Below are 15168 nucleotides of genomic sequence, written 5' to 3'. Positions count from 1 at the left end.
TCTTAACCGTAACAAGTCACACCCTGACTTCCCATTGCTGCAAAGAACATAGCAGCAAATGCACCAACTATTTGACAATTCCAGTGGCACCGGATATTTTTTTGGAGGGCATATCACCCAAATAGAAAGAATGTCTTCCATTTATCTGGCATGCACAAATTACATGTACGATTGGACAAATTCACATGCTTCCCTTAAATACATACAGCTGTGACCTATGTTGAATTTTCCGGATCCTACTTGAATTATAATCCATTTATCATGACAGTAAAATGGGGCTGAACTAGGAAAGAAATCATAAACTGGAAATTGAAACCAGAGGTGCTAGAGGATCATGTGTTTAAGCAATCCACTAGGGAGGAGAAATAGCACCCCTTTCAGGATAACACAGGAATGGTCTCATCAGTATTAGTTTGTTGCTCGGATATGAGTTTACCTTAAATAAATGAAAATACAAGAGATATCTGGCAAAACAGGAACAAGTTAGTTTAATTAAACACTGCAGCCCGGAGAACCTCAACCAAGTGCGTCTGCTCAAAGTCGCTAAGTGTACAAAGTTTTGGCCGCTGTAATATACAGTTCATAAAGTACAACAAAGCAATTTTCTACATAAAAAAGCCTTTCAGCCATAAGTCAACAAATGCAGGCATTTGATAAGGACACGGATGGCTCTTTACCTCAGGGAGAGCTAGTGTGGGCCAGTGTGTATGTGTGAATATGTCCAGCATGAGAAGCGCGTGATCGCAACATGTAGTGTGTATGTCGTGTCCTGATTGGTTGAGTATTTCTATCTAGAAGTGGTATCTAGTTTTGTGGTATTTTGGGGAACGGGAGCACTTGGCCAAACGCGTTTTATTGGGGCCACTTTCCTCAGATCTGTTTGTGGTACAACTATCTCTACGTGGGATCAATCAGGGTTGTTCCCTGGACGCAAATTTGTCTTTAGGTTAAGAGAGACCCCACCTGTGACCTGCTATTCGATTGGCGTGGGTCGAAGAACTTCTCTAACCACGGATCTCTAACTGAGGGTCGATGGGGAGGTCACCTTGGGTGATTTTTATTGACATCCTTAACATTGTGCTTACGAATGTCATAGCATACATTGACATTGTTTTTTACTGGTATTCACACCGTTAAGTTTGCTTAAGTCATAACGTACATAGGCATTGGCTTTACTGGTATTGTTTTTTAGCATGGTTTAGGACTGTGTGGTTACAGGCCATGACATACATTACCACTGCACTGAAGGGCACTGGATGGTCGTGCAGGCACAGGTTATAGCATACGTTGACATTGTATTTATTGGTATTGCCACTGTCGGGCCTGCACACATCACGGTAATCATGGACATCGTATTCACCCATAACAAGCTAAGTGGGATGCCTTTAACACATGAATCCGGGGGCACAGTATTAACATTATAGGAGGTATTAATTCGACAACTCTGTGGGCAGTCATTTATCAGGAACACACACTGACCCATATTGGGTGTACAAATATTGATTGGGAACATGGTATATTCATAGACCACGATAAGTAGCACCTTGGTTAAGTACCATGAAGGGTTATATCCAGCAAGGAGACTGAAGCTCAAATGCTAAAAGTCTATGTGGAGGAAACAAACTTTTATACCATCTTTCAAGAAGAGGCAGAGACTCTGTGGGAGGACATTTCAGATGAAGAGGTGAGAACAGAAATACAGAGTATGAGGAGGAGAAAGGTACGTCAATCTGATGGTGTGCCAACAGAGTTCTACACCATGTATGGAGACCTGTTAGCACCAGTCCTAGAAAAGGCGTACAGCACCATAAGGAGAGATTGGAGACTTCCCAACACCACCAAAGAGCCTCTAACTGTTTTCATACTGAAGCATGGCAGGGACATAACAGACACATTTACACAGGCCCCTCTCAATGCTCAAATCGGATTACAAGGTGTTGAGCAAAATATTAGCAACCAGACTGCTATAATATATGCAAAGGTTACTACAGTCTTCTCAAAAGCAGGTATATTCCAGCGCGCAACACAGTGCTGAATATAACAAAAGAATAATAACTGTACTTCACCACCCCGCAGCCCACACCCAGGAGTAAATAATACTATCAAGTGACATAGCAAAAAGTATCTGACATAGTGAGATGGGCCTTTCTCATAAGACATCATGGGGAAAATGAGGCTCTCCAGGGGGTTTCACTGCCTGAACAAAGTTGTTGTAAGCAAACCCACAGCACGAGTCAGAAAAGACCCAGATAATATTGGAGGAATACTCTGTGTGACAGGGAAAAAGGCAAGGAATACCCCTTGTCCCCACTAAGTATGCTGTTGCCACCAAGCCTCGTGATACAACAGATGGGCCGATTCAGTGGCATCACTGTCCTATGAGCCACATATAATCGATAAATACATAGAAGCAGAGGGGAGGCATGATGGCCCTGGAAAGGTTTGTTCATGTGTCATTGCTCCTGAGCAAATTAGGTACAACTACAGTGTATACCAGGTATGTCAAAGTCCAGCAATGCACGTGTCCCTTGATTGCTGAGCAGACTGAAATAGGGATGAATTACTATGAAATATTTGGGGTTACAAACTTATAGAACAGAAAATGATCTACTAGAAGGCAATACAGGGCCGACCATCAGGGCAGTGAGCGGGACTGTAGCATTTTGGAAGGTGCCGACTGTCAGTCTTAGGGAGGATATAGCTCTGTTAAAACTTATGTCTTTGACATTATCTGTTGCATTTATTTGCCTCTCTCCCCATTAGGGCTGCAAAGGAGCAGTATCAGAAAATTGACACAACTATGACTGATATGATCTCGGGCCCTGACAGATGTAGAGTAGTGCCGAGAAAGGTATGGCTCCCAACACGAGAGGTGGAGGGATCGTGGAAATGACTGCCCCGGATTTTGAGCTATATTACCTGGAAAAATGGGCATACTTTTAAAACCTAAAAAAGGGCACGTCTTACCTCATGAAGCTATGAAGACATTGATATGAAGACTCTGGAGCTCAGGCCGGACTAAACCCCCAAGCTCAAGAGCCTGATATTTACCCCCATAGTATACATAAATCTGCAACCTTTAATGTATCATGCGCTACCGGACAATTTCAAAATCACACAAATTGTACCAATCGAGGTTTTGGAGGCACACATAAGTAAAGAAAGGTGAATGAATGTATTCCAGTACTGTTGGACAAGAGTGTTATTGAGAATGGACACTCAAATACCATACACCCCAAAAATCCCTCTCAGAGACTTATAGATGCCAAGGGGCAAAGAGACTGAAGAAGGCAACTAAGTAGGGCCAAGATAGTGGGAAACGTGAACAGTTGAGATACCCTTCAATGGTTCACAGACATTTAGACTGCTCAAAAGGAAGCTGGAGGAGTGCTTCTTACTGCACAGCCCTATAGGGAGAACCCAGTGAAGACTTTGGAACGGAGGACAAAGCGAGCCCCTCAAGATCAAGGGTCTGAAGGTGATATCTACCATCACAGAAAACATAAAGCGCCAGTCCTAATGAATCATGCGCTACTAGGCCAGCCCAAAGTAGCCCTAAATGTGCGGAGGGAGACATAGGTAACACTATGAGAAACGAAAATTGGGGAAGTATTCGAAGGTATGCACCAAAAGTCTCCAGAAACGCACAATTTAATTTGATTTATTTCAAACATGTCAGTGGGACATATATTCTACCCAAACAATACAATATGTAGGCTGATACATAGGTCAAATGCCCCAGATGTGGGAAAAACAGATATGATATTTATCACATGGTTTGACGCTGCCCAGAACTACAGGGGTTTTAGGAAAAGGTCAGTAACTGGTTAAAAAAGATAATGATAGGCATGTCACAAGAGCTACACAGGTCTGTATATAAAGCCTTTTCCCAGACACTGAAAGCCAAAAACATAGCCGGATTCGTTGCTCTTGTCTCTTCCATGGAAGCGACAAGTAACTACAGGTTGGAGGGCCCATAGGGTTCCAAGCTATGATGCACAGCATAGAGAAATGCTAAAATGGGCTGAGGTCACAGCCTGGGATGAGATACTGTCCTCCATACCAGAAGTAGTGCCAGGACAGCACTGTCTAGTTTGACACTATCTGGACATACAGAGAAATACAAGGTGAGAGCATGATTTTGATATAAGGCAGACACCTATGGAAACACTGGAGATCTCAAATATGTTAGGTTGAAACCAATACATTTTACAGTGCAATCTCCTAGACAACTTGACTAAGATAAATAAATTAATATGGCCAAGGTGTGTATGTAAATACATAGCAAACAAGCATTGACAAAGCCAATAGGTCTTGCCTATACAAGAGCCATTGCCTTTGCCAATTTGCTTTAGCAATGTTGTACACCAGAGTGGCTGCTGTTCAGCATGGCTAAATGTTAGTAGGATAAAGGAGAGTGGCATGGAGTGGAGTGTTATGGAGTGGCGTAGAGGGCCATAGAATGGTGTAGTGGCATACAGTAGAGATGAGTGGCACAGAGAGTAGTGAAGTAGAGTGTCATGGAGTAGCATACAGTGTTGTGTAGAATCATGGAGGGAGTAGAGTGTAGTAGTCGAAGGACATAGAGTTCACTGACAGAGTAGAGCACAGTGTCAGAGTTGAGTAGAGTGTAGTGCCATACACTGTCGTTGAGTGGTGAAGAGCAGAGTGTAGTGGCATAGAGCGTGTTGTATAGAGTGGAGTAGAGTATTGTAGAGTTGTGTGCAGCGGAGTAGACTGTCATACAGTGAAATGGCAAAATGTGGAGTAGAGTGAAGTTGTGTGTCATAGAATAGGGTGGAGTAGAGTGAAGTCGTGCGTCATAGAATAGGGTGGAGTAGAGAGAATTAGTGTGTCAGAATAGAGTGAAGTAACGTGGCATGGAGTGGCAGGGACGGAGTTGCATAGAGCGTCAGAGTTGAGTAGTGTTGCAGAATGGCATAGAGTAGGGTGCTGTAAAGTGGAGTGGCATAGAGCGAATTAGAGTGTCTGTGGAGAAGAATTTAATAGAGCAAAGCATCATAGAGTGGAATATCGTGGAGTGGAGTATAGTAGATTAGCCTAGAGTGAATTTGTGTAAAGTGCAGCGCTGTAGAGTGCATTGGTTTTGAGTAAAGTAATGTAGAGTACATTGGCAGAGAGTCCAGTGATGAAGCATGGCATAAAGTGCAGTGGCACAGAGTAGAGCGTTGCAGAGTAGATTGCAGTGGAGTAGAGTGCAATAACGTAGAGTGGAATGATGCAGAGTAGAGTAGAGTGGCGCAGGGTAAAGTGGCATAGCGCAGTGTTGTAGTGTGCAGCACAGTGGCATAGAGTTGAGTGGTGCAGAGTAGAGTGCAGTGCATAAAGTGGAGTAGAGTATCAGAGCGTAAGGTCGTAGAGTGGTGCATAGAGCAGTGACAGAGTACAGGGGTGCAGAGTAGAATAGAGTGGCATAGCGTGCAGTAGCGTATAGTGCAGCAGCATAGTGTAGAATGTTGTAGAATATAGTGGTGTAAAGTCTAGTTTTACAAAGTAGTTGGCATAGGTGCAGTGGCAAAGGGTGCATTGGTTTTGAGTGAAGTGGTGAAGGGTGAAGTGGTTTAAAGCACAGTGGCATAGCATATACTGTAGTCTCGTAGAGTGGCATCGAGTACAGTTAGATAAAGTGCAAAGTGAAGTAGAGTGCAGTGGCATGGAGTAGATGGTTTCAGTGTAGAGTGAAGTGGTATAGAGTGAAGTGGTGCTGGGTAGAGTAGTGTAGAATAGTGGCATGAAGTGCATGGCATAGAGTGTATTAGTGTGGTGTGGAATGGCTTAGACTGGAGTGGTAAAGAGTGTAGTATCAGAGTGCAGCAGTGAACAGAAGATTAGAGTAGCGTAGAGTGGCATTGAGTGTTACAGAGTAGAGTGCAGTTGCAGAGTAAAGTGGCGCACAGTAGAGTGGCATAGAAATCAGTGGTAGGCAGTGAAGTGCAGCAGATTAGGGTGTCGTAGAGTGCAAATGTGGATTGTAGAGTGGCGCAGAGTGCATTTGTGTACAGTGGCATAGAGTGGTGCAGAGTAAAATGACAGAGTGCAATGGCGTAGAGTGGCGTACACTGCAGTATAGATTGGTATAGAGTGCAGAGGCAAAGAGTACATTGGTTTTGAGTTAAGTGGTGTAGAGAGCATTAATGTAGAGCGCAGTGGCATAACATTTTAGTGGTTTAGTGTGGAGTAGCATAGAATGGATTGGCGTAGAGAGGATTAGAGTTGCGTAGACTGCAGAGAGAGAGTAGATTAGACATAGTAGATTGTTTCAGAGTAGAGTGCAGTGATATCAAGTGGAGTGTCGCAGAGTGCAGTGGTGTAGAGTAGATCAGAGACGCTTAGAGTCTATTGGCGTAGAGCACAGTGGTGTAGAGTGGAGTGTTGCAGAGTAGAGTGGAGCAGTGCAAGGTTGAGTGGTGCAGATTAGAATGGTGAAGAGAGCAGTGACGTAGAGTACAGTGGTGCAGAATATAATTGAGAGGCGCAGTGACAGAGCGCAACAGTGTTGAGTGATGTAGCGTGCACCAGCGTAGACTGCCGTGCTTTATAGTAGAGCGGCGTAGAGTAGCGTGAAGCGGCTTAGAATGGAGTGGTGTAAAGAGGCATTTAGAGCAGTAGCATAGAGTGCAGTGGCACTGAGTAATTATTTCACAGTAGAGTGGAGTGGTGTAGGGTAGAGTCCAGTCACAGAGTAGTGGAGTAGAGTGCCGTGCTTGGCGTAGAGTTGCGCAGTGTTGATTGCAGTGCTGTAGAGCGGAGTGGTGCAGAGTAGATTGTTTCAGAGTAGAGTGAAGTGGCGTAGAGTGGTGCAGGGTAGAGTTGAGTGGTATAGAGTACTAGCATAGGGTGCAGTGTTGCAGAGTGGAGTGGTGTTGACTGGTGTAGAGTGCAGTTGGAATAGTTCCGTAGTGCAGAGTAGAGTGGGGTAGAGTACACTGGCAAATAGTAGAGTGATACACAGTAGATTAGAGTGGCATAGAGTGCTTAAGAGTGGCATCGTGCAGAGTACAGTGCCATACAGTAGAATTGCGCAGAGTAGAGAGGTGCAGAGTACACTGGCAGAAAGTTTCGTGGCAGAAAGCGCAGTGCTGCAGAGTAGAATGCTGTAGAGTGCAGTGGTGTAGAGTAGAGTGGCATAGAGTGCATTGGTGTAGAGTGCAGAGGCATACAGTGATGCAGAGTAAAGTTACAGAGTGCAATGACAGAGTAGATTATAGTGGCGTACAGTGCAGTGGTTCAAAGTAGATTGGCGTAGATTGCCATAGATTGTAAAGGCGTAGAGTGTATTGTTTTTGAGTAAAGTGGTGTAGAGTGCACTGGGGTAGAGTACGGTGGCATAGAGTGGTGTAGTGTGGAGTGGGTCAGAGTAAAAGAGTGGCATGGACTGCAGTGGCAGAGTAGATTGTTTCAGAGTAGAGTAAAGTGTTGTAGTGTGCAGTGGTGCAGAGTAGATCAGAGTGGCTTAGAGTGGATTATCCTAGAGTTCAGTGGCGTAGAGTGCAGTGTTGCAGAGTATACGGTCCTAGAGTGAGGTGGTGTATAGCTGAGTAGAGTGCAGTGGCACAGAGCAGAGTGGTGTAGAGTGGCATAGAGTGCAGTGGAGCAGAGTAGAGTGGCATTGAGAGCAGTTGTGTGAAGTACAGTGTTGCAGAGCAGAGTGGAGTACAGTATAGTGGCGCAGAGTGATTTGGTGCAGACTAGATTGGCGTAAAGTGCATTGGTTTCAAGTAAAGTGGTGTAGAGTGCAGTGACCGAGTGCAATAGTACAGAGTAGGGTGGCATAGAGTGCAGTGGTGCATTGAAGTGTGAGGTAGAGTGCATTGGCATAGAGTGGAGCGGTGTAGAGCAGAGCGGCGTAGAGTGGAGTATTGGAAAGAAGAGTGCAGTTACGTAGTGTGGTGTGGAGTGGTGCTGAGTAGAGTGCAGTGGCGTAGTGTAGAGTGGAGTGGGGTAACATGGAATATGCATGGTATGGTAACATACTGCTATTACAGATCACACATCTTCAATTAAATGGCAATTACATTAACACACACATACAGTTTTACTGATAAAAGTATACAGAGCAAAAATGATAAGGTGTGGAAATGTATCCACCCAATGTATTGATTTGATAGTCAGCACTGGTCATTTACAGACAGTTACATTTTGTTGTGTGCTAGAAAAAAAATATGAACATCTATACAGCCTTCCTCAAGCAGTTCCCCATTAGCCAGCATGATTGTCACATAAATCCTCTAACTATGAAGTCAGAGAAAGAAAAATAAACACCAAGCTCACTCAGAGACACAGCCTGACGTCTGACCTCTGTCTTTGAATGCACAGCAAATATGAACAAGACTTAAAAGCCTATTTACAGAAAGCAAGTTCGTGGAAGAATACAGTAAACAATGTTTGGGCAACGGGAGGGACAAACTCAAGCTGGACAGGCTAAAGCACATAAAGCCAGCAAATAGAAATCCAGAAACTGTGAGTTACAAGTCACAAAGCCAATGGTAATCAACAGATGATTTTCTGAATGTCCCCAACATGTATTTAGCAAACCAGACAGCTGTGCTGTCTGGTAAGTTGCGAGCTAAAAATTGATAGCTTGGACTTGTTCCCAATTTAATGAAGCTGAGTAATGATGGTTTAAACTACATTATGATAAATTAATTTGTAACTATTTAGGCCTTGCGCCTAGCGGTGCACTGCGCGGCAGTGTACGTGCAGCGCAAGGCATTTTGGAGGTGAAAAACAGGGAATGTGAGCTGATTTAGGAATCACACACGCTCGTGCGTGTCCTTTTCAGCTCCCCCATTGGCCTTTGCGTGTATCTTATTGTAAAAGACTGCACGCAATTGGCCAGAGGTGAGCGCATAGCTCCTCCCACGGCCTATTGGCTGTGGGAGGAGCAATGATCGTGCCCTTTTTCCTTACTTTTGGTATAAGCGCTGCACCTGCGCTTTACTTTTGATGTTATAAGTAAAACGCGGGTGCCACGATTATACCAAAGGTATAGAAATAGAAAAAAATCTATTTCTTTACTTTTGGTATAATCGTGGCACCCGCGCTTTACTTAGAACATTAAAAGTAAAGCGCGGGAGCCGCGATTATACCAACAGCCGCTGGCAAAATGAACTCTGCCAGAATGGAGTTACTGAGACTGACAGACTTTCATTTCCTCTCTAGCGTACTTCATGTAGCAGTGGGGCTGGGCTCAACTATGCATTAGCAGAGGCTGCAGCCCCTCTGGCCTGGCTGTGTGAACCTTCTACGGCTGACAAGACTGCCTCATGTAGCCGTGCTTATCTGGGGGTTGGCATGCAAGTGTTTTGGCAACTTTGAACAGGCGCCACCCCCAGTCAGTGACCGCTTTTATTAGGCGCTCCGGATTCAGCCAGGCGCTGGAGTCACCTCTCTGAGGCAGGTCGGCTCACAGCCCCCCTCCAGGTCTTGTTTTATCCCCCACGGAGCCAACACATACTGTGTTTGGTGTTTTAGGGAGGAGCTGTGTCCGGTGTTCACTTCCGTCGTTTGCAACTGAACTCCCCGTCCGGCGCATGATACGGTGGCAGGATGTGCAGTCTCCTGCGCGCCGGCCGGGCCCCCAGGAGTAAGTTTGTTAATTGCTATTGTTCATCCTCGTGCCCTACCTGGCCCAGAGTTAAAGGAGGAAGCCGGTGTTTGAAAATCGAGCACCTGCTCACTTCCTCCTGACCTCAACTATGCCCCGTACTCGCCACACCAGCGTGAGTCTCACAGTGAGAGCAGGTGCCACAGGCCTAGGCAGAGCAACATGGCTCGCTCTCTGACTCTTGAGAAAAGAAAGGCTAAATATCTCCACAGTGACACGCCAGCAGCTCCTCTCTTTCACAGTGATTGCATTTTGGATGATTCTGATCTCGGAGTCTCCGGTAAGAAGCAAATAAATGTAATAACCAACCGCAGCTCAAATTTAAAATGTTACAAGAGGGGGGCCTCCAGCAGGGCATAGTGGCTGGCAAATGGATACACTTTTCCTTTGTGCACCTCGAGGGAAAAAGCCTGTATATTAATGTTTCCACCGGAAAGAGGTCGTAGCTATGTCTTCTGGCAGTTTTAAGTCTCACCATAAAGCAGCACAGAGGGTTAATATGCCTGCTGCAAAGATAGTCTGCCATCATTTACACTGAATTTTATGTGCATAGCTCAGTGGGTTGCTACTATTGTGACAGAGATCCCTTTATTACTTGTGTTTCAACAGCACCTGGCACTGAGTTTTGGGTGGAGATTATTTAGAGATAATGGGATTAAACGCACCTGCTGCAGAGTTTCAGTTTCCCGTTGGTCAAATCAGTGTTAGTTCTGATATTTTTCCATTTCCGTGGATATCATTGCATGATTTTGGTCACTAGAAAATGTCACTCATGGTCGTTGAATGTCACTCATAAGTACATTGAAACTATCAACATGTCACACTTAAGCATTCTGAAACCTTGGCAGCTATGTACCAAAAGTAAAGGAATAGAAAAAAACATCTATTTCTTTACTGTTGGTATAATCGCGGCACCAGCACTTTACTTATAACATTAAAAGTAAAGCGAGGGTGCCGCAATGTACCAGAGGTAAAGAAATAGCAGTTTTTTTTCTATTCCTTCACTTTTGGTATAATCGCGGCACCCGCGCTTTACTTATAACATTAAAATTAAGCACGGGTGCCGCGATTATACTAAAGGTAAAGAAATTGATTTTTTTTTCTATTTCTTTACTTGGTGCCGCGATTATTAACCAGGACCTTTCTGCTGAGTTGAGGAAGACAGTGTAGTGTGGCCTGTAGGTTATTCCTCATTTCACTCTCTATCTCACTTTACCTGATTTACAGCTCCACATAACATGAACCCTACCTGCAGACAGGAAATGGTGAAACATAACTGTCAGAGGTCAGCTCCATAGCAGATTGTCAGGCCTTCCTCCAGTTTGCGCTTCATTTCACAAGTGGGTTGATTGTCAATGCAGGTGAATGAGCCGTACTAGCCACAGCATGTGTGGACCCCTGGGCAAGGGTCGTGATGCCCCTTGTTTTACTTGCTTTTGAGCTTCAATAATGGCGGACGCATAACTTCCCTATAACACGGCCCCGCCCCCTGCACTGCTGGGCTTGCGACTCGAAGATCTCCAAAGTGCATCCTTCATTGGGGGTGTCATCTGTGTGCCCCTGGGTGCTCCTTCAGGCTTCGCCTTAATGGAAAGAGACTACTTAATGCGTCCTGGGCCTGGCTGGGTTTCTCAGCAGCTTGCCGGGGACTGGGGCCCCAAGATGAGGGGCTATTGCAGCTGGAACCACAGAAATGGGGAGGGTATTGGGGACTGGTGACTGCGGCTGTCCCAGAAGGGGCTCCTGCATGGCTAGATCACATTTGCCCAAGGGCAGCTTTGGACCAGCCTTGGGATACCTTTGCTGGTGCTGTGGTGGTAGTTGATGGTAAGTTGGCTCCAAGTACTCCACCTTGGCTCCTAGGTGTCCTGGCAGCTCAGGCAGAAGCCTTGCACATGGCTTGCAGCTTAGCTCCTTAGGCTTAGAACTAGTAGAGCTGCATGTACTGCACTAATGTGGATCCTAGAAAGAGCGTTTCAATGTAAAGTGACTGGAGCGACTGCAAAGATGTGGCACTGTGGCCCTCGTTGCCACATCAATCCTGGCAGTAGTGGCCAATGCAGCAGCTGATGTCCTGCTGTACCTGGCACTGGGTTTACCAGGGCCTGCCATTTTTTTGGCAGTGGGCTGTCTCTTGTTGCCAGGTGAGCTGGATACAGCAGCTCTTGCTTCACACTGGGGCATGGAGCTGAGCATCTGCACCCTCTGGCTGACATTTGTGTATGGTCGTTACTTTCCCAACTTGGCAAACTGCTGAATCTGGCCTTCCATCACAATATCAGTCCATGCCTGCTGTCAGACAAAGTGGTGGACATGATGCACAATGGTGAGTCTTACAACGAGATTGTGCAGGAGGAGTTCAGCAAAGATGCTCTGAGGAATATTACTGTGAAGGGCACCCTGATGCCGGGGCAGGACTGCTTATTGCTTAGTGCCATGCGTGACTTTAGCACCATGTCACAGATCTTGCAGAGCGGCTATACTTGCATCCCTGTCTATGAGTAAAAGAACTAAAAAATTGTGGACATTCTCTATGTCGAGGACCTTGGAACAGTGGACCCGATGACTAAACGACCCTCAGCGCCATCACCAAGTTCTACAACCATCCACTGCACTTTTATGTTTAAAGTCACCAAGCTCGATACCGTGCTGGAGGAGTTCAAGAGAGGTGAGGCCAAAGTCTAGGTCTTGTAATCCCGCACATTGATCACCAAGATTTGCTTACAGCAGGGTTTGGTGTTTGAGAGCACTGGATGCTATTTAGGTCTTGCTGTACCTTTGCAATGGCCAGCACATTAGTTGTTTTGCAAGCTAAAGTTTCTGTGCCTACACAACACTACTACCCACCCCATTTTTAGTTCGTAACCTACCAAATAGCACAGCTGTCTGATTTGCTAAAGACTTCTTGGGGACATTCAGAAAGCTTCACTGGGAATGCATTTGGTCCATTGTTTACCAGTTCAAAGTACTTTATTCGGTTATAGATATAACCATAAAAGCATATAGCATAGAATTACATATACACTAAAGTTTTTACAAAAGATTTCCTAAAAGTGACATATTTTCCTTCTGAGCAAACTGTTACAAAACATCCAAGGTAGTTGGCTTACACAATATAAAATCATAAAAGGTGCTAGAACTGTAACAACAGATAAAATTGTATAAAAACTCTTTGGGTCTAAAAGGACTAGGTAACATAGGTTGTAGTTATAGTTCCTTACATATTAGGCACAAAATAATGGAGTTCCTAAGGGATAATGTCCATATACATTCGATCCCACTGATCTAAACCAGAAAGTAAATCAAAGCGGTTGGAAATAGGAATGTTATAACCACTCAATGCAAGGCCTCTACTGCCCATCAGGTAGTTAATCTCTGCATTTGATCTTAATGGTGGGAGGTATGATGTACTGGGGTAAAAGTCACGCAGTTCCCAAGTTACAATAGGGCCGTCTCCTATTTGTGGCTGCCAAGCTTGAAGGTAAGGGACAACATGTTCATCTCTAAAATGTACTAAAATCAAGTCTCCGGTTATATCCTTTGGGAGGGGTCCTAGCCAGCCCACCCTTCTAACATTTAATATTCTTCCGTCGATGTTAGATGGCAGGGGTCTATTTTTTGTTAACCAGCACAATACCTTGTTTTTTAGTTCCTGTTGCCTTTCGGTTTTTCCTTTTGTAAGTACAGGCACTCCCGAGAGGACGCACACAAAAGGAGCGGCCTCCGGTGGTAAGTGTATATGGTGACTTTTTCTTGGTATATTGCCTTGGTTAGCAACTGTCCCCTCATGGAATATGGGTTCCTTATTTTCGTACTATTACAGATTTTGTGGTTGCTTTCTGATTATTTGAAGATGGCATACGTGGGACTAGTGGTTGATTTTGGACAGAATTAGTATGTGCAGTAGCTTTGGACGCTTCGGTGACAGCTAATGGCTGTGATTGCTTAAGCCCTACCATGCTTTTTATGAGTGTCGAATTTGCCTTAATCGTTTCTTCTATACCCGTGAGCCTTTCCCCTAAGCTGTTCATTTTTTTTTATCAGCGGGGATATTACAGATTTAACCAGGAGTTCGATCTGGATTAATAGGGTTGCCTGTGGAGAAAGTGCAGGGGTTTCCAGTATTGAATATATCTTGGGTGCCTTAGGGGTAGTGGTAATAACCGATGGGGGGCTTGAATACAATTTGTGATGTTTTGTTGAGCTCCTCGAATGTTTAGCCCCATTTCGCTTTCTTTTGGCAGAAGGGACCTGAAGGAGCAGTGTCGGTTGCATGTTATCTTTAGGTGAAAATAAGAGAGGAGTATCGAGGAGACTTTCATTTAATTCAGATGGTGTACTAGACTGGGGAATTGTGTTTACTGTAGGGCAGGTTGGCACGCTAATTTGTCCACGTCCCGATCCCACAGGAGCGTACATGGCATTAACAATCTTGTTTAATTCCTCCCAAAAAGAAGAGTTTTGTGCTGCGTCAACTGTTTGTAAAGGGGATCGCTTACTAGGTGTTATATCTGAAGAGAGATGTCGTTCGGTTCTTTCTAATTCATAATCGATGGTCGAAGTTGCCCTATTTAAGTAGTGGTCAAAAGTCCCCGTAACCAATTCCCTCTGAGAGTTAGTATTATTGGGGACCCCAAGACAAGCCATGGTGTATCAGGCTTTTTTATATTTAGGACAAGGGCCACAACACACCAAGAAAGAACCTTGCTAGACAATGTAGAGTCCCTTATGGTAGTCCCAGATGAGCATAAAAATAATCACTGGTGGTTAATTTGTTCTCTTTACCTCCTTTTGTGGCAAAGACAAGGAGGGTGGCCCGTCCCGTCCTCCTCTGTCCCCTGATGGCCACAGATAAATAGTGGTCAACAGCGCAAGTCTCCCTGCTGTGCCAGTATTATGTCAAGTGGAGCTTAGCCTACATGAGGCACATCTGCAATATTCGGCAGCAGCCCCCGCCAATTCCAATGTGTAGATCTCAGGGCATCCAAAAGGATTATCTCAGGTCTCCAAGGATTAGGGTCTGTTCACCCCCTCAGACGCAAAACAGTCACAACAAGGAGGGGAGGTGGCAGCTGTCCGACTGTCCTTCCCGTTATGCCGGAGCCAGAGGGGAAGAGAATTGCCATGTGCGTCTAGTGGGCCGCCAGTAAATGCAGCCGCTTCACTCCGGTGCGTTAGCCTGTGCGTCCCCCAAGTGGTTGTGGAAAAGCAATGTTCAACCACTACTGCCCCCTATCCAAGCCCGCCAAACCGCCTTTCAAGCTCCTGTGGGGGGTGTTGCTGATGTGGGCTCGTACCTCCTCTCCCCGGGTCCCGCAATTAAGCGCAGCTATTTTCCCCCGATGTGAACAAGAGCTGTCCCAGCTCCAACAAAACAGCCGAAACACATCCCCCAGCCGGGGGAGGGGGGGGCAGAGCGATGTTGGCTCCCCCACTCAGGATCCAGCCGGTGCTTTACCTTGCACTGGTAATTTTATAGAACAATGGTTCGGAGTAGGCCTTATGTGGTCCTTAAAGGAAAACAGGGTAACAGCGAGTAT

The 15168-nt window shown here is 45.3% G+C and overlaps 1 protein-coding gene and 1 pseudogene across 1 annotated transcript in view; one reads left to right on the top strand and one right to left on the bottom strand.

Moving 5' to 3' along the window:
* TBCEL (tubulin folding cofactor E like) overlaps positions 1-15168 on the bottom strand; it is a 233275-nt gene that overhangs the window by 110568 nt on the left and 107539 nt on the right. The window lies entirely within an intron of this gene.
* LOC147731653 (metal transporter CNNM3-like) lies at positions 11114-12313 on the top strand (annotated as a pseudogene).

This window comes from Lissotriton vulgaris, chromosome 2_1 (assembly GCF_964263255.1).
Source record: "Lissotriton vulgaris chromosome 2_1, aLisVul1.2, whole genome shotgun sequence".
Taxonomy (NCBI): Eukaryota; Metazoa; Chordata; class Amphibia; order Caudata; family Salamandridae; genus Lissotriton; species Lissotriton vulgaris.
Note: the sequence above shows the minus strand (reverse complement) of the source record. Positions and strands in the feature narration are given on the sequence as shown.